We start from the raw sequence: 19467 nt of genomic DNA, 5'->3' as shown, positions 1-19467 counted from the left end.
ATTCCAGTTTATCGCATCCAAATTCAGCAGCACTGTCCAAGTCCATTCTCCACATATCTAATCTGACGTGATTCCTGACAAACTTGCAGAGTCCATGCAATCCTGGCACATGCAGAAAACCTGCTCCCAGAGACTAAAGAACACAAAACGTTACCTGTGCTAAGTGCTCTGCTGGATCAGCCCAAATTATAGCTAAAAGGTACAGCATCAAAATCATTCAACGGGGCTATTGGCTGTACTATGCCATCATTTAGGAGCCATAACAAGTCCCTGACAGACAAATCCTCCACGGTTGGTCTCTGACGAAAGGAGGAGAAGCCGAGCTTCACCCAAAAGGATTCTGCCGTCTGGGCGAGGAGAGAGCGGGATTAGATTTTTCTTATTATGAAACAGTTAGTGGCCTAGTATAATGCATATGCACCTGAGGTAGGTTTGGGTCAGATGTTCAGCTTTAATGATCACCTTTCCTGACTCCATGCGCTTTCCCATGCAGCTTTATTGTTGCATTAACGTGCCTTTTTGCATGAATTAAACACATACGCTGCCGTCACGTGGCATTCACAGCTGTTGACGCTGCGCTTTGTGCCGCACGCCCCTTATGATCAGTGGCAGAGCCTGGTTTTGCCACCAGGGATGACAATAGGTCACTGGTGTTGCCCCCTTCACTTATACCTATTGAGCATAAGGCCAATGGCACCTGCATTGCCCCCCTGTGGTCCACTTTAGGCTCCATCCATCCAGTCGCAGAGACCCACTTCTCACTCCCTCCTGAGCTGGGATTTGAAGGCTGCACAGCTCCCTGCCTTACTGCAATATCCCCAGCAGGCCAGGGCCTGCGCTTTGCTCTCTCTCCCCCCAGAGGACTCTGATGACCAGAGTATTGCCCCCAATGGTAAGTTATCACACAGCTCCTTCTAAGCAAACGCTTCTATTCTTAAGGTAAAAACATTACAGAGAAAACACATTAAAACAGTAAAAGAACTTACATGCATGCTAAAAAGCTTACCACAGGTCACCCCCAATCCAACCTAGGGCTCTGGTAGGTTTTAGTTTCCCCCCCGATTGCAACTTCATCTGTCTTAGATCCAGAACCACCAACTGGGCAGATCAGCGGTTTCTTTATTCAGGCCTTTGATCTTGACCTCCTGTAACAGGTAATCAGCAAACAATGATTTTCTCCTCCTGTCATAGCTTCAGAAGGCTGGAGTCAGGGCCGTGCCTAGGGGGTTGCAGGGCCCAGGACAAACCAGCCCCCGCCATAGGCGCAGGAACTAGGGGGGCGGGGTGTGCTGCCAGCCCTGTGCCCCCCCAGGTGCCAGCCCCACACCTCCCAGGTACTAGCCACTCCCACCGGCCTGCGGGGCCCCCCAAAACGTGGGGCCCAGAGCGCTCACCTCAGTTCACCCAAGGGACGTCTGTGGTTGGACTTCTGCATAACTGGCACTGGGTCATTTGCATTAACCTCTTTCTGCCAATTCCCCAGGCAGGGCCGTCTCTACCCACATGCAAAGTATGCAGTTGCCTCTCCCCACCTGTGCTCTGCCCCAGCCCCGCCCCACTCCACCCCTTCCCAAAAGCCCCCTCCCCATCTCCGCCCCAACTCCCCTGAGAACTGCAGCAGGGGTCGGGCCTGCACTCACCGGCAGTGAGAAGTGGAGTGACCCGGCCCCAGCCTGCTCCGCTCCACCGGCTCCCAGCCACACCACCAGCGAGTGCTGGGGGGAGGTTCCCCTCTTCCTCCCAAGGCTGGGAGCCAAGGGAGCAGAGCGGAGGGGGCTGGGGCCGGGTCGCTCCACTTCCTGCTGCCCTGTGAGTGCAGGGCCGGGCCTGGCTGCCCTGCACTCACCAGGCGGCAGGAAGTGGAGCGACCTGGCCTCAGCCTGCTCCACTCCGCCGGCTCGTGCTGGGGGATGGTTCCCCCCGCCCCCAACGGTGGGGGGGCTGTGTAGGGCACCAAAATGGCTAGGGATGGCCCTGTCCCCAGGAAACCTATTTAACACTTAATGTCCCCAAAGTTCATACGTGTCTGGCATGTTGTGTCTACACTTACTGCAGTGAGTTTTTAGCAGCGTAGTGTCCCGCTGCCTCCCTGCCGCCAGAGCCTTTCACTGCTGCGTGTAGCTAAACACTGCCATGTGGATTCAGCCTGCTTTACATTGCAGCATGTAGCTACCTGTATCATACACACAGCCACAAATGTAGGCAAAGCCTTCGTCTTTTCAACTCCCAGGTCTCACATCTGCTCCCTCAAAAGATTATACGCAATCCAAGCCCACACCACCACAAACTTAATACAATAAGGTCTTTCAAGGATATTGCAGGAACAGGATACCTTCATTTGGATCAACACACCGTTTGAGAAATAAGATAGAACCAAAACAGTCTCCTCTTCCAGCATCCACCGCTCATATAAGAACAATTCCTAGGAAGGTGGGTTCTGGTGACCTATTAACAGTGAGTCTTGGATACAATGCAGCGAAAATCCCAGCAAGACTTAATTCCATCAAGGTTCCTTGCCAGCAGGAGACTATTCTGTGACCTTTCCTGGAACAAGGTCGGACATATTGATAAGACATTTGCAGTTTCCAGAAGATTTAATAACATTCATTTAAGCTGCTGTGTTCCGATCACAACAAGTTAACAACATAATGGAAACCCCATAGCTCAGCACACTGAAAACTAGACGAGACCAAAAAGAAGTGCTAGCAAATATGACAGCAAGACAATGCTGTCCTGGGATTTCAATAGGGAAGTTAATACAGACCCCCATTGCAATGCCAGCTTCCCTCCCACCCTAACCAGCAGTGGAGTTCTGGGTGCAATGGCTGGTGCGGGACTCCCAGTACAACTGAGCCATGCTGCCACAGAAACAGGAAAGGGCGGAGAACCCAAGGGCAGTGCAGTGCCATGGGCTCTCCATACAGATGGCCCTGCAGTTCTGCAGGCTTATAGACCTGAATGCCCTGTCTGTTCTGCAGGGGAGCAGAGGGGACAAGGCAGTTTTGCTAGTTCCTCCAGCTGACAGATGGGGTCTGCATCAACCTATTCCTCTTATTCCTTAGTGCAGCCCCCTCTCCACTCCTGGCACCAAGTTCATCTCCCTAGAAGCTGAAGATGCAGCCAAATGCCAGTAACAATTTCCATTTTAAGCCAGGAGAAGGCACTCAAGCCCGTGTTGTTGGCAGCTGTTGGATTTTGTGCATACTGCGTTCATATTGAGGAATAATTACCAGAGAGGTTTTGGGGGTCATTTTAGGAAGTCACTGTAGAACGATCTCCTTTGCCAATTGCGTTTGCCTCTCTTGGATGCGACTTTCTATCCCACATCTGAAGCTGGCATCACAGATTTTTATAAAACAAGTTATTCACTGTAGGACCCTGTCCTGTGCCCCAGTGTTAGTCCAGACACCCACTGATTTCAACACGACTTAGGGCTAAGAAAAGGACCTCAACAGCCCTGCATGTTTACGGCTGCATGCACTGGGTATAAAAACAGCCGGCTTGGTCACCCCATTACCCCAGCAGCCCTTGAACAAGGAGGCCCAGACTCTGGGCGAGTAGGACCATTGGGGCCTTGCCCCTCCCCACAGCCATATGGCCCCAGGGAAAGAGGGATTGCAGGGAGGAGCCAGCCAGAGACTGAAATTGCAGAACAGCTGCCAGAGCAGTTCAAGCAGGGATGAGACGCTGATGATGTCAGTGCTTTCTGCAGGGCCTCTCTCTGAACGTTCTCCCCTGTGCTCGCTCGGCTGTTTGCTCTAACCCCCTCCCCAGCCTTCCTTCGCCTTTCTAGCTCGCTAATCCCCTAACGTGCCGCACTGAAGGGTTTAAACAGCCGCCATAAATCTGGGAACACGAGGTTTGCCACCAGCACAGCGTTCACTTTGACGTTCCATCCCTTTCTCCCACCCAGTGGTGGTCAGATCGATTTAGACTGGAAGCTCTTTGGGGCACCATACCCATCACAGTGAGGCCCTGATCTTGGTGGGCCCCTAGCCACTACTATAGTGGCCGTACTCCGTAGCTTCAGTACAGACCTCAAAAGCAGCACCAAGGCCAACGGAGGTGCTCACTCACGGATGCTAGACAACATGAAGGCCCAGGCTTCGGGAGTGCACCTCAGAGCAGGGCCTCTGCCACCTCAGCATCCTACTGTAAGCAGTGTCAGGATGAGCTCCACCCTGACATCTGGTGGTGAGGTGTGGCAAGTTGTGGAAAAGAACTTCAGGGGCCGATCTCATTTGCATAGGCACACCCACCCCACCTAGAATGAGACCATAGCTGCCCAAATGGTCACTTTGGCTGCTGTGGGGTCCCCAGTGTCTCTGTTATTGGGGCAGGAAGAATAAATTGTTATTACCCTGATTATGGGAACTGTGCTTGGAACTGTACGTGGCCTTTTGTTATGATGGAGGGATTCACCATCAACTAAGTAGCACTCGCTAGGCAAGGGTCATGGGTTCCAAAACTGTGTGAATGGAGAGAGGCTGGGGACAAGTATTAATACTTGGTGGCATGGGCCCCTGGGTGAGGGCCTTACATGCTAATTGCACTTCCTCCTCTCTCCACTGTGGCATATCAGAGCTAATTTTGATTTCATTAGAAGTCTAGTTATAGGCTGCTGAGCTCACTTTGGGCTGACAGTGCACCAGCACTGGGGCTTCCCTACTACAAGCTGAATTCACCTAAGAGCTGAAATCACTGAGTGTTGTGTTAAGTAGTGGGGGAGCCTGAAGATATATTGTGGAGCAGTTTGTGGGACGGCTGGTGAAGCAGTTCAACGTGGAGCAGTGTGTGGATGGCAGGAGCAGCTTGTGGGCCGTGGAGCTGAGTGAAGGAGTTCGTGGGGTGGCTGGCGGAGCAGAGCGCAGCTGAGTGAAGGAGTTCGTGGGGCGGCTGGCGGAGTGGAGCGGAGCGAAGGAGTTCGTGGGGTGGCTGGCGGAGCGGAGTGCAGCTGAGCGAAGGAGTTTGTGGGGCGGCTGGCGGAGCGGAGTGCCGCTATGGAGCTATGGGGCAGTCAGCTTCAGATCACGTAAGGTGCCTCTTACCCCCGTCCCATTTCCACCCAGGTTGGGAGGTAAAGCTCCGCAGATAAACTTTCGAACTCTGGGGCTGCCCTGACCAGGGACAGAGACTTTTGGGGCATTGGACTTTTGGGACTTTGGGTGATTTGGGGTTGCTGGACTCAAGAACCAAAGGGAAAAGGGCATGCCCCAATTTGCCTGGGGTGGGTTCTTTTTTTTTTTGCTCATGGGTTGTGTTATGAATCCTGTTGGTGGTGTTTCCCCAACATAATGCCACATTGTTTCTCTCTGTTATTAAAAGGCTTTTGCTACACTCAGACTATGTGCTTGCGAGAGGGGAAGTATTGCCTCTTGGAGGCGCCCAGCGGGGGTGGTATATATTTGTCCCAGGTCACTGGGTGGGGGCTCGAGCCGGTTTGCATTGTGTTATTGGAATGGAACCCCTAGATATTGAACCCGGACCTTGTTGCTGCCAACTCTGACGGGCAGAAGGGTTACACTACCAAGGAGTGAGCAACATGCCTCCCAGCCACGACAGCAAAAGGAGATTTGTTCCTAGAGAGAGATTCACTCTGGGCAACAGCACATAAAAGAATACGCTGGGTCCTTAACCTCACAAGAGGAGCCCTATAGCTAGCCAGAAGGTTTAGGCCCAAGCCACACCGAAAATCTCATGTCCCAAGGGATTTTTCCAATGCCATAAGCCATGTCAGGTAGCACCGGAGAGGGTCAGCTAGGGAGATGGGGAAGTTTTCTGAACTGCTGTTAAAAGCCAATAAGCCCTGTCACTACCCCACAGGGACACAACACAACCAGGGATGGTCTGAGGGCTCTTCTTAAACCATTTCAGAACATGAGGGCTGGGTAGCATTGATGGGGTCCACGTCACCCCTCTCTCCTTCATTTCCAACCAACCCCTTTGCGGAAAAGACTCGGAGGCACGATTTGCCATCAGTTGTAGCCATGATGGTAGCCTAGGGCAGTCACAGCATAGCACAGGTGTTTTTACTGCCAAGGGAAACCGGGCTGTGGGGCAGGGAAAGCACGTTGGTAAGAATTCCAGCATCTCGTCTACAACACGCTTCTGCCACGGATACCACTTGAGCTGCAGCGGCTCTGGGTCACGGGCTTCAATTTTACCAGCGGAAATCCAGCCCTAGGGAGTAGCACACACTGATCACCGTTTACTTTGGCTACAGACGGGACTCAATTCCAGGCCCTACTGCAGCCCCTTATGCTGGCTCCAAGGCTGTAAAGAAGCCACAAAGCCGCAGGTAGCCCTATGCTGCCCTGTGGTGTCGATGGTGTGGCAGGGAAAGTTGCCAGAGTGCTTTGCCATAGACATGGAGAGTGTTCAAAGAAATTCTGGAAGTGGCCCATTTCTTTAACATGAACCTTGAAACCCGGATATATGACTCTCTATTATAGGAAACAAATGTTTGGATCAGCCCCTTCTCTATACAGGATAGAAAAATCAATTGAGAGGTCTGCTAGCAAGGGACTATAACTCCCATCAGCCGCCTCCCCACTGCCAGATAGTACAGCTGGTTACAGGTGTGCGAGGAACTTATCGGGGGAGCAGCAGCAGCTGGGCAGAGAGCCACTGTAGAGGGACCTCCCAGTGAGAGACTGAGCCTGGCTGGGAAAAACACAAGCCCCTGCTTGCTTGAACAGAGATGAGTGGAGAGGACACCCCTGCCTTACCTCTCGGGTGGGCAGCCCAAGGGATCCAAAACCCTTACCACTATTACTCACTTTGAGCGTCACTGTTAAAGCCTCGGTATCTAGGGCATTTGCAAACTTTCCCTTTCCTGCCAGCCCTCATAAAATCCTATTGCCCTTCACCATGTGCCTGAGTGGTTACTGGGACTCACCCAGGCTAGCACCCACAAGGCCTCAGTGCTGAAGAGCCAATAGTGTTTGCCTTCAAGACACAGCATGCAAGACACTACCGGCACCCTAGGGGCTTGGGGTACAGAGTCACCCCAATAGTTACACCACGGAGGAACAGGACAGTATCTGCAGCATTTTCTGGGCAGTGGCAAGGGAAGGCAAACGGGTGGTTTTTTTAGATATGACAGAGTCTTGAACTCAACCTGTTAGAGGCTGAGCCCATGGCATAAATCTATCCCCACGCCCTCGGACAGGGCAGTGGTGGGAATCAGAGCCCAAGCCACCACCACTCACCTCAGCAATTAGGTTATAGATTAAACATGACCACGAGTTTCCTGCTTTAGGGAATCCAGAAGCTGTTTCAAGCCAATGCAGGGTCTAGCATTTAAACACAACTGGGGCTTTTCTCATGCATTTTCATATGCAGCATTATTTCCTGCAGGCTTTGTAAATCTTCAGCAGCTGGCATGGTAGCAAGGGCAGAACGGCTCTTGTTGCGGTTATGTTTTTGCCAGCCCCACAGTACTTCACGTAGCGCGCTCTGAAATTCTGAGCCCTGCTTCACGTGAATCTCTAAGAGGTTGCAAGACAAGAATAGGCAGTTCAAAACGACTGATCCTTTTTGCCTTTTCCCGCCCACATCATGAATATGTCCACACTTCACCCCCCAAACTTAAAACCTAAAACAGACTCAACTGGATGGATTCCCTTGACAAGTCAGGTCACTAGTCAGGACCAGAAGGTCGAACGTGGACAGGCATAAGCCACTAACATTGGCACACAGTGTTTAGTTTGGTGAGGGGGAAGGTGCACCGTGCCTTTGCAGGACGGGCAGGTTCTCGGTAGCATGGCTTTCATTAAGCACCTTGCTAAATCTTCACCTTCGTTTATTCTCCATCAGTGGTGGCGCTGGGCCACATTCAGCATGGATGGTAGCTTTGCTGCCATCAGTAGTTAGAACAGCAGTGATCCGGGGGCAATGTTTGTAACGGAGACATCGACCTAGAGAGTGGAGTGAACTGGGGCAGGAAGTCTACTCCTGGGCTGATGCACAGGTTTCAGATTGCTAGCTCTGCCAAGGCCCCATAGGTAGATGTGACGGACACAGAAGGCTTATTGGAAATGCATGAGTTCCAATCTTCTGCCTGAAGCTAACTGAATTCTCAGAGATTATAGCCCCAGTGCATGCTGGTTCTCACGTGAAACTTGGGTTGGATTGGGTGAGTGACGTGTCTCCTACTGAATTGTTACAAAGTCCGCTTCAGGCACAGGGAAGAGGGAGGAAGGACAGTCTTGCGGTGAAGACACTGGACTCACAGCTGGGATGTGTATGGTCCACTCCTGACTTCCACAAAGTCACACGCTGCCAATTACTTAGTCTCTGCACCTCAGCTTTCCCAGGAATGACATGTCCCTATCCCACAGGGGTCTTGTGAAGTTCATTGATCTTATGGCCTGCCATTTCGCATGGCCGGGGCACCCATAAGAGTGCAAACAAACTCAGAGGTTGTTGTTCCAGGACACTATATTGGACCAGGCACCTCTTCCGAACAGGGGGAGTTTTGGTAGCATGCAGGAGGCCGGGGATTCTGCCTTCCTCCAAACTGATGGGAGCTACCGTTTTGGTTCTTGTTTTTCATGGAAACATTATACCACCAGTAGGAAGGTGGCTGTAACTTTGGGTTGCTAGCTACAGCAATTTCATTTCCCAAACAATCACACATTAATGGAAACAGCACGACACAGAGCGACTGCTAGGGCAGTTGCTTAATAAACCAGTTTAACACATTTGCGAGCTGGAGGCTAGCCCCATCGTTGCCAACATATCAAGTGCGTCTGCTGGGGCATGGATTGTATGAGGTACATGTTACCACCCATTGATTTCAGGGAAACTTAATCAACAAGAGCATCACAGCAACTCCAGTGGGGGCAGCAATAGAAGTTCACCTGTTTTAGTTTGCAAATGAAATTGGTCCTTTCAAGATACTTACAAATGAACATTCAGCCACGTCAAAAAGACAAACACCAGGTTGCTTAGAGAAGCCCCAGACTAGAATAGCAGAAAGTTGATCTCACTGCAAGTTACAAGGAAGAGACTATGGCAAAGCCATGTGGGAAAGCTTATTCACACTATTACTACAGCCGTAATTGTCTGGGGACTCTCAGCAGGATGGATAACCAGGGATGCCAACCCCGCAAACTTTGGAGCCTCTCCCAAAGTGTGAGTTTCGAAGCCCATAGCAACAGCAGCATCCCAAGGCCACCCATCTCAGTAGGAATAAGACGGCCGTGATTTGCCACCATTGTTGTAACAAGAGGCTGCCACAATAATCACCATCACCCAATAAGCTAGGAGAAACCCTTTGTACTAGAGCTCAGAGGCCAAAGACAAGTGGCATCGCTCCAGATAAGAGGGCCAGCAAGACTTCCTCCTTTAAAAAGAGTACACAGAACATACCACTGTTCAGGTTCAACTCCAAACAAGGTGCCTAGACGTGAAGTTCTACCTTCCCAAAGGCACGGGACCATCTCCCAGGCAGCCAGTTTTCAGTCCTTCCCCCAGCATCTGTACCAAGAGAGCAAGAAGGGAGCTGAGGTTAACCCCTTGTGACATTATCTGATTAAATATGACCATGTAGATCATTGTTGTTACCACTGTTATATAATTGTAACAAATCTTGTACAAATTATGTCAAGTAAGGTGTCTATGGAAAATTTAGGATTTGCCGAATATATTTGCATGCATGTATAATTTTTGTATTTGAAGTTATGAGCATTGGCTCTATACCTGGATTTCAAATATGTTTGTTCCTGGGTTAAGGTCCACAAGGTATTTAGCCTGCACATCTTAAAGGGACTATTCAAATCAAGTGGCTCATCAAGAAACGCTTAACTCACAGTGGACCATGGGAGACGCCCATCTACACTTAATGAATGGACTTTCCTGTGAAGGTTCCATCTGGAGTATAGGTAATGGCTTCTGCTATGACTAAGCGAAATCATGCATGGAGCTGTGACTTGCCCACGTGACTCCAAACACCATCTTGTTACCGGTAATTTTCCACAGTGAGAACAATCAGTTTCCCGTCACTTGGCAGAGGCTATAAAAGGCCCTGGAAACATTTCCATTTTGCCTCTTTCCTGCTCAGACCTCTGGACTATGAACTTATACTAGTGGGAGCATTCTAACGAAGGGATTGAGGACCTTCCAATGATTTGGAAGCAACCAGAGACTTGACTTAAGCCAGCAGTTTATTCCACCATGGCTACAAGCTTGAACCAAGAACTTTGCAATTACTGTATGTATTTGATTCCTTTAACCAATTTTAACTCTCACCTTTCTTTCTTTTTATAAATAAACATTTAGATTTTAGATACTAAAGGACTGGCAACAGTGTGATTATTGGGTAAGATCTGAGTTATATATTGACCTGGGTGTGTGGCTGGTCCTTTGGGATCAGAAGAACCTTTTATCTGATAAAATTGGTTTTAAAGAATCACTCATCTTTAATTCTAGTGTTTTTGGTGGTGATACAAGGACTGGAATACCTAAGGAAACTGCTTTTCTGACTTCTTGTTAGCCAGTGCAGTGACACAGAAGTTTACTTTTGTTGCTGGTTTGGTATATCTCATGGGAGAATAACCACTAGTTTTGGGGTGTGTCTGCCCTATTTTTCAGCAGTTTGTCCTGAATTTGGTATTCTCAGTTGTGACCCACTGAGGCACGGTTACGCCCCTCATTCACCAAGGTCCACAAGGTTCACTAGCACCCTGTCAGTCAGTCAGGCAACATTAGCAACATCCAGAGAATGGGCAACTCCACCAGACCCAGAGGTGTCAGCCCAATTAAGTAACAAAATTTTAAAGAAGTTGCTCCCAGTGTCCCTTTCTGGTGTGGTTTCTCCTAGAGTACCAGTTCCCTTGGTATTGTTATGGGTTGGGTTAAACCTCACTCCCTTCATTTAAGACAGCCATAAGAGAAATGTAAGGAGCTTCACCTAGAACAAGGGATAATGGGGGTATGCCCAGAAACTAGCACCAAATGGGCAAGTGTTTCCACTGGGTATTTTTTTACCTGGGTGGGGTGGGCGTGCACACGAGGGTGAGACAAGCTGAAGCACAAACAGCCAGCAGAGGGAGGCTGCAGCTATCACCAGGCTGTGAGAACAAAGTGAAACTGCCCAATCTCCACCCTGCCCAAGTGGAGGGAAATGTTAAAAACTAACAGTGTAGCTGATGGAAAGTCAAATTTCAGTTTCAATCTAAGTAAAAGCGGTGAGGAAGTCGCTCCTTACAAAACAGGCTTTCGAACCTGACAATGTCCTGAAGCTTTCTGCCAAAGGAACCGCTGGTCAGGTGAACCATCGTTTTCCTTCAGCACTTCATTTTGCATATGGAGCCTACAGAGGAATTTCTCTTGTTCAGAAACTATGAAGGCCTAGCTTAAAGCTTGCTTGGTTCTGGACTTTGGTTTTATAATTAGCAGCAAAGGGGACTTGGCACTTCAGTCTTCTGCAGCTTCCTCACAGCTGCTATGCTTGAGACCGTAATTATATAATTTGCTAGACAAATGGATTAACAGCATTTTTTCCCAGCAAAACAGGAAATAATTCTTAGAGCTGTTATGGCAATGGTTGGTAGAAGGTGCGTTTTAATTCAGCATTGCCCTTTGTAACACACAAGCCTGGCTTTCTCTCAGCCCATGACAATACCTATAAATATATACGGTACATCGTTTAGCACCTCCTTGTAAAGTCCCTTCATTATGTGTAATGACCCTTCTATTTGATTTGCAACTCAGTATCCTCGAACCGCCAACTGTGTAGTCATGCAAAGATGTTCCCCCTCCCCTGCAAAGGTGGAACCTAGCTTCATTCCAGACTGAAACAGATAGTCATTTCAAATTAAGCTGAAATATAAAAAGAGTGCACACACAATATACATATACACACACAACCTACTCAGAGATGCAAACTGGAGATTTCAGATTATTTATATGATGCTTTTCAGATCAGTAACAGGTACCATCAGCTTCCGAGATATCGCTGTTTACACTTATCATAGAATCATAGAATCATAGACTATAAGGTTTGGAAGGGACCCCTGAAGGTCATCTAGTCCAACCCCCTGCTCGAAGCAGGACCAAATCCCAGTTAAATCATCCCAGCCAGGGCTTTGTCAAGCCTGACCTTAAAAACCTCTAAGGAAGGAGATTCTACCACCTCCCTAGGTAACGCATTCCAGTGTTTCACCACCCTCTTAGTGAAAAAGTTTTTCCTAATATCCAATCTAAATCTCCCCCACTGCAACTTGAGACCATTACTCCTCGTTCTGTCATCTGCTACCATTGAGAACAGTCTAGAGCCATCCTCTTTGGAACCCCCTTTCAGGTAGTTGAAAGCAGCTATCAAATCCCCCCTCATTCTTCTCTTCTGCAGGCTAAACAATCCCAGCTCCCTCAGCCTCTCCTCATAAGTCATGTGTTCCAGACCCCTAATCATTTTTGTTGCCCTTCGCTGGACTCTCTCCAATTTATCCACATCCTTCTTGAAGTGTGGGGCCCAAAACTGGACACAGTACTCCAGATGAGGCCTCACCAATGTCGAATAGAGGGGAACGATCACGTCCCTCGATCTGCTCGCTATGCCCCTACTTATACATCCCAAAATGCCATTGGCCTTCTTGGCAACAAGGGCACACTGCTGACTCATATCCAGCTTCTCGTCCACTGTCACCCCTAGGTCCTTTTCCGCAGAACTGCTGCCTAGCCATTCGGTCCCTAGCCTGTAGCTGTGCATTGGGTTCTTCTGTCCTAAGTGCAGGACCCTGCACTTATCCTTATTGAACCTCATCAGATTTCTTTTGGCCCAATCCTCCAATTTGTCTAGGTCCTTCTGTATCCTATCCCTCCCCTCCAGCGTATCTACCACTCCTCCCAGTTTAGTATCATCCGCAAATTTGCTGAGAGTGCAATCCACACCATCCTCCAGATCATTTATGAAGATATTGAACAAAACCGGCCCCAGGACCGACCCTTGGGGCACTCCACTTGATACCGGCTGCCAACTAGACATGGAACCATTGATAACTACCCGTTGAGCCCGACAATCTAGCCAGCTTTCTACCCACCTTATAGTGCATTCATCCAGCCCATACTTCCTTAACTTGCTGACAAGAATACTGTGGGAGACCGTGTCAAAAGCTTTGCTAAAGTCAAGAAACAATACATCCACTGCTTTCCCTTCATCCACAGAACCAGTAATCTCATCATAAAAGGCGATTAGATTAGTCAGGCATGACCTTCCCTTGGTGAATCCATGCTGGCTGTTTCTGATCACTTTCCTCTCATGCAAGTGCTTCAGGATTGATTCTTTGAGGACCTGCTCCATGATTTTTCCGGGGACTGATGTGAGGCTGACTGGCCTGTAGTTCCCAGGATCCTCCTTCTTCCCTTTTTTAAAGATTGGCACTACATTAGCCTTTTTCCAGTCATCCGGGACTTCCCCCGTTTGCCACGAGTTTTCAAAGATAATGGCCAATGGCTCTGCAATCACAGCCGCCAATTCCTTCAGCACTCTCGGATGCAACTCGTCCGGCCCCATGGACTTGTGCACGTCCAGCTTTTCTAAATAGTCCCTAACCACCTCTATCTCCACAGAGGGCTGGCCATCTCTTCCCCATTTTGCGATGCCCAGCACAGCAGTCTGGGAGCTGACCTTGTTAGTGAAAACAGAGGCAAAAAAAGCATTGAGTACATTAGCTTTTTCCACATCCTCTGTCACTAGGTTGCCTCCCTCATTCAGTAAGGGGCCCACACTTTCCTTGGCTTTCTTCTTGTTGCCAACATACCTGAAGAAACCCTTCTTGTTACTCTTGACATCTCTGGCTAGCTGCAGCTCCAGGTGCGATTTGGCCCTCCTGATATCATTCCTACATGCCCGAGCAATATTTTTATACTCTTCCCTGGTCATATGTCCAATCTTCCACTTCTTGTAAGCCTCTTTTTTATGTTTAAGATCCGCTAGGATTTCACCATTAAGCCAAGCTGGTCGCCTGCCATATTTACTATTCTTTCGACTCATTGGGATGGTTTGTCCCTGTAACCTCAACAGGGATTCCTTGAAATACAGCCAGCTCTCCTGGACTCCTTTCCCCTTCAAGTTAGTCCCCCGGCCATCCGTTCCCTGAGGGAGTCGAAGTCTGCTTTCCTGAAGTCCAGGGTTCGTATCCTGCTGCTTACCTTTCTTCCCTGCGTCAGGATCCTGAACTCAACCAACTCATGATCACTGCCTCCCAGATTCCCATCCACTTTTGCTTCCCCCACTAATTCTACCCGGTTTGTGAGCAGCAGGTCAAGAAAAGCGCCCCCCCTAGTTGGCTCCTCTAGCACTTGCGCCAGGAAATTGTCCCCTACGCTTTCCAAAAACTTCCTGGATTGTCTATGCACCGCTGTTTTGCTCTCCCAGCAGATATCAGGAAAATTAAAGTCACCCATGAGAATCAGGGCATGCGATCTAGTAGCTTCCGTGAGCTGCCGGAAGAAAGCCTCATCTACCTCATCCCCCTGGTCCGGCGGTCTATAGCAGACTCCCACGACTACATCACTCTTGTTGCACACACTTCTAAACTTAATCCAGAGACACTCAGGTTTTTCTGCAGTTTCGTACCGGAGCTCTGAGCAGTCATACTGCTCCCTTACATACAGTGCTACTCCCCCACCTTTTCTGCCCTGCCTGTCCTTCCTGAACAGTTTATAACCATCCATGACAGTACTCCAGTCATGTGAGTTATCCCACCAAGTCTCTGTTATTCCGATCACGTCATAGTTCCTTGACATCACCAGGATCTCCAGTTCCCCCTGCTTGTTTCCAAGGCTTTGTGCATTTGTATATAAGCACTTGAGATAACCTGTTGATCGCCCCTCATTCCCAGTATGAGGCAGGAGCCCTCCCCTCACAGACATTCCTGCCTGTGCTTCCTCCCGGTATCCCGCTTTCCCACTTACCTCAGGGCTTTGGTCTCCTTCCCCCGGTGAACCTAGTTTAAAGCCCTCCTCACTAGGTTAGCCAGCCTGCTGGCAAAGATGCTCTTCCCTCTCTTCGTAAGGTGGAGCCCATCTCTGCCCAGCACTCCTCCTTCATGGAACACCATCCCATGGTCAAAGAATCCAAAGCCTTCTCTCCGACACCACCTGCGTAGCCATTCGTTGACTTCCACGATTCGACGGTCCCTACCCCGGCCTTTTCCTTCCACGGGGAGGATGGACGAGAACACCACTTGTGCCTCAAGCTCCTTTATCCTTCTTCCCAGAGCCACGTAGTCCGCAGTGATCCGCTGAAGGTCATTCTTGGCAGTATCATTGGTGCCCACGTGGAGAAGCAGGAAGGGGTAGCGATCCGAGGGCTTGATGAGTCTCGGCAGTCTCTCCGTCACATCGCGAATCTTAGCCCCATACTTATCAGGTATGACAATACAGATGCTGGAGCATTTGATGCGAACACCCCAACTCTGGTCCCACTCACACTACCATCTTTGTCAGCACTTTCATTATATTCCCCCTTTTCTGAGAAATGGGGTACAGGTAGGCATCACCCCAGGGTTATGAAGCTTTGCACTGGGATGAATTTTGCTCATCAAGGGCTTTGCTCGGAGGCAGAGTAGTTGCCTTTTTAAATATGTATTTCATCAAGTAGGGGACAGAATGTTAAATAGAAAACAGAGTGATTGTACTGGGCTTATCATGCTCATTGCATTCCTGCAACAGAGACGTGTCTTTCACACCCAGCCTGTACGCAGGGGGAACAGGAGCAGCCCAGGTGTTGGCTGCAGAAAGGGGGAGCAGACTGTAGACACCAATGCTGCAATTTCAGACTTTGCTGCCCCCCCCCGCCCGCCCGCCCACCCGCCCCATGTTTCCATGGAAGTGCTGGCCTTGCCCAGAGGAGGGGTTGCTACACTGGAACCCAGAGCTGTAACTAGGCATTTTAGTGTCTGGGGTAAGCAAGCATATTTGCAAATCCTACTGGTGTTTTTCCATTACTTTTCCACCCAATTCCCCCTCCCCCCCCGTGGCTTTGCACCCTGGGCAGCTGCCCCGCTCACCCCGCTCTGGTTATGGCCCTGCTGGAGCCATAACTCCTCCAATTGTGTGCAATATTTTTAGCTAGCATGTGCTTAAGTGTTATGCTGGGTTGGCACCCTAGTGCCCAGATACAACACCTGGAGCAAAATGATCATGGTATCAAAGGAAACGCAGAACTATTACAAGCCATTTATTGAGTGCTACATACAAGGATATTGTAGAGATTGGGAAAACTTACTAAAGCAAAGGAGGAGGACATCAATAGAGAGGAGGTGGTAAAGGCACTAGCTTAGGACTTGGGAAACCTACGTTCAAGGCTCAACTTTGCCACAGACTTCCTATGTGACCTCAGGCAAGTCACTTAGCCTCTGTGCCTCAATTTCCCATCTGGACAATGGGATCAATAGCACTACCCCACCTCACAGGGGTGTTGTGAGGATAAATACATTAAAGATTGTGAGACAATCAAATCCTATGGTGATGGGAATCGTATAAATGCCTAAAATAGGCTAGACAGTTGTAAAGAAGTTACACTAAACCTTAAAATTTATACGAACATAAGAATGGCCATACTGGGTCAGACCAAAGGTCCATCCAGCCCAGTATCCTGTCTACCAACAGTGGCCAATGCCAGGTGCCCCAGAGGGAGTGAACCTAACAGGTAATGATCAGTAATCTCTCTCTTGCCTTCCATCTCCACCCTCTGACAGACAGGGGCTAGGGACACCATTCCTTACCCACCTGGCTAATAGCCATTAATGGACTTAACCTCCATGAATTTATCCAGTTCTCTTTTAAACCCTGTTATAGTCCTAGCTTTCACAACCTCCTCAGGCAAGGAGTTCCACAGGAGGACTGTGTGCTGAGTGAAGAAGAACTTCCTTTTATTTGTTTTAAACCTGCTGCCCATTAATTTCATTTGGTGGCCCCTAGTTCTTATATTATGGGAACAAGTAACTAACTTTTCCTTATTCACTTTCTCCACCCCAGTCATGATTTTATAGACCTCTATCATATCCCCCCTTAGTCTCCTCTTTTCCAAGCTGAAAAGTCCTAGCCTCTTTAATCTCTCCTCATACGGGACCCATTCCAAACCCCTAATCATTTTAATTGCCCTTTTCTGAACCTTTTCTAATGCCAGTATATCTTTTTTGAGATGAGGGGACCACATCTGTATGCAGTATTCAAGGGCGTACCATGGATTTATATAAGGGCATTAAGATATTCTCCGTCTTATTCTCTTTCCCTTTTTTAAGGATTCCTAATATCCCGTTTGCTTTTTGGACTGCTACTGCACACTGCATGGATGTCTTCAGAGAACTCTCCACGATCTTTCTTCTGATTTTCTCACTTCAGAATGGTTAGCCATCCTCTGGAATTGTTGCAGCCATATAGAATTACCTGTTCATTCTAAAAGGGTGGCTTAAAAGGTGATTGGCTAATAAACTCAATAGCACTAATCAATCCTATAGTTACTCTGCAGTGCCTGGCAAAGCAGAGCCCTGATTGGGACATCCACTACCCATATCAGAACTGCCCCCCACACCTGAACTGCTCCTAACAAAAGGGAAGTTTGGATCCTCACTCGGCAGCTCAGTCCCCTTTCTGCCTGGTCTGCAAGAACCAAGGAGAATTCTGCTGCGTTACAGTAGCCATTGCTTCGTTCTTTAGCATTCTTTGCCTCTTCCACTTCCCTGGCACTTGGAAATACTGTGAGAAACTACATTAATCTTCAGCTAGCATTAGATTCACAGTGGGGAACCACCTCATTAAGCATTAGATGAAGTGCTTGGGGCATAGTTAGGGTTGGCTAAATCTGTTAAAGGAACAGATACTCAGCCCTGCAAATCATAGAATCAGAGAAATGCAGGGCTAGAAGGGATCTCAAGAAGTCACCAAGTCCAGCCCCCAGCACTGAGGCAGGACCAAATAAACCTAGCCCACATAGAGCATCCACGGGAACAACATTGCAGGTGCTTGGCACCCACTGGCAACCAGCTCCTCTCCTTCCCCAAGGGCCTCCCACCCGCCATGATCAGCTGTTCAGAGACGAGCAGGAGGCCTGGGGTGGGGGGGCAGGGAAGGTGGCAGAACTGGGTGGGACGGGGAGAAGCGGGGGCAGGAAGAGGCGGAGCAGGGGCTTGGGGAAAGGGGTCGAGTGTGGGCAGGGCCTGGAGCTGAGCAGGGGTTGACCACCCTTGGGACAAGGAGGAAGCCAACACCTGTGCTAGCCCATCTCTGACAGGTATTTCTCCAAGCTGCTCTTAAAAACCTCCAGTGATGGGGATTCTAGTCTTTCACAGCTTAACTACCCTTATAATTAGAAAGTTTTCCCCAATATCCAACCTAAATCCCCCTTGCTGCAGATTAAGGCCATTCCCTCTAGCCCTGCCTTCAGTGGACATGGAGAGCAATTGATCACCATCCTCTTTATAACAGCCCTTAACATATTGGAAGACTTAGCAGGTGTCTAGTCTCGAACAGGGAATGGACAAGGTGACATGAGCAGATATTTACACTGACACGAGCTGCACTTTAGCCAGCGAGGCTCCATACAGGTCCAGACACCTGGCTAGAGGAGATTCAGCTGCAGGAGCAAGGCCTCAGTGTAAACACACAGTACTGGCCCAAAGTCGAAGGACACCAGAAAGCTTGGAATCAACACGGCTTTGGAAGAACAGAGAGCAGATTCAAAAGCTTTCAGAACATGCAAGCGAGCCTCCCGCGCCACCATCTGGATTCAAATGGGTCGCAATGCCAAGCATGCAGCACCTTTAAAGCCAGCCAGCGTTCTCATCCCAGGCTATGGCATCTGTGCAACCAACCTGTAGTTAAGCAGGGATCTCCGCTAACCAGCTTTGTACGGACAGCTGCAAGAATTCACTGTCTGGATGAAAAGTACCTGGACAGCTTTTTTTGAGAAAAGAGACTCGAAGCATTTATGAAGGTAGATGGAGAAATTTGTCTGGCTTTAACATAACCGAGACCAGATTTAACCAATATTTATTCTTCTGTGGCGGCAGCCTGTCAACTTATCTGATCATGAAAATCAAACAAACATTCAAATCTTATACCTTGTAGAGGTTCATCAAAACATTGAATAATGCGCTTAACTTTAAGATATCCATGGGACCAAAATGCATCTTTAAGTGTTTTGCTGAATCAGGGCCCAAACCCTTTCCCCCCGGCAGTCGATATTTACATTTCAATTCTAGTTTTTGGTCAAAGGCTTTTTGCCATTTTCATTTAAATACACATGAATAATTTAGGGGATTTTTATTTCATTGTGTTTTAGAGGAAAAAACTTGGTTGGCAAGTATACAAAAGGGATATAGTCATATCAGTCGCTTTAGTTAGTTATTTACACACACACACACGCAAAGGGGCTTTTCTCACGATATTACAGTGATTGATTACAGCGTGGTGTATGTTACGAGGACTGACCAAGAACAGATGAACAGAAGGGCA

The 19467-nt window shown here is 48.9% G+C and overlaps 1 long non-coding RNA gene across 1 annotated transcript; it reads right to left on the bottom strand.

Moving 5' to 3' along the window:
• Window positions 1-913: 913 nt before the first annotated feature.
• LOC125635444 (uncharacterized) lies at window positions 914-15148 on the bottom strand. The gene is made up of 4 exons (XR_007356272.2): window positions 14923-15148; window positions 9376-9483; window positions 2353-2544; window positions 914-1145 (listed from the first exon to the last, which is right to left on the bottom strand). It is a non-coding gene; the product is annotated as an uncharacterized LOC125635444 (long non-coding RNA).
• Window positions 15149-19467: the final 4319 nt, after the last annotated feature.

Source organism: Caretta caretta, chromosome 4, assembly GCF_965140235.1.
Source record: "Caretta caretta isolate rCarCar2 chromosome 4, rCarCar1.hap1, whole genome shotgun sequence".
Taxonomy (NCBI): Eukaryota; Metazoa; Chordata; order Testudines; family Cheloniidae; genus Caretta; species Caretta caretta.
This window is presented reverse-complemented; position numbering and strand designations above follow the sequence as displayed.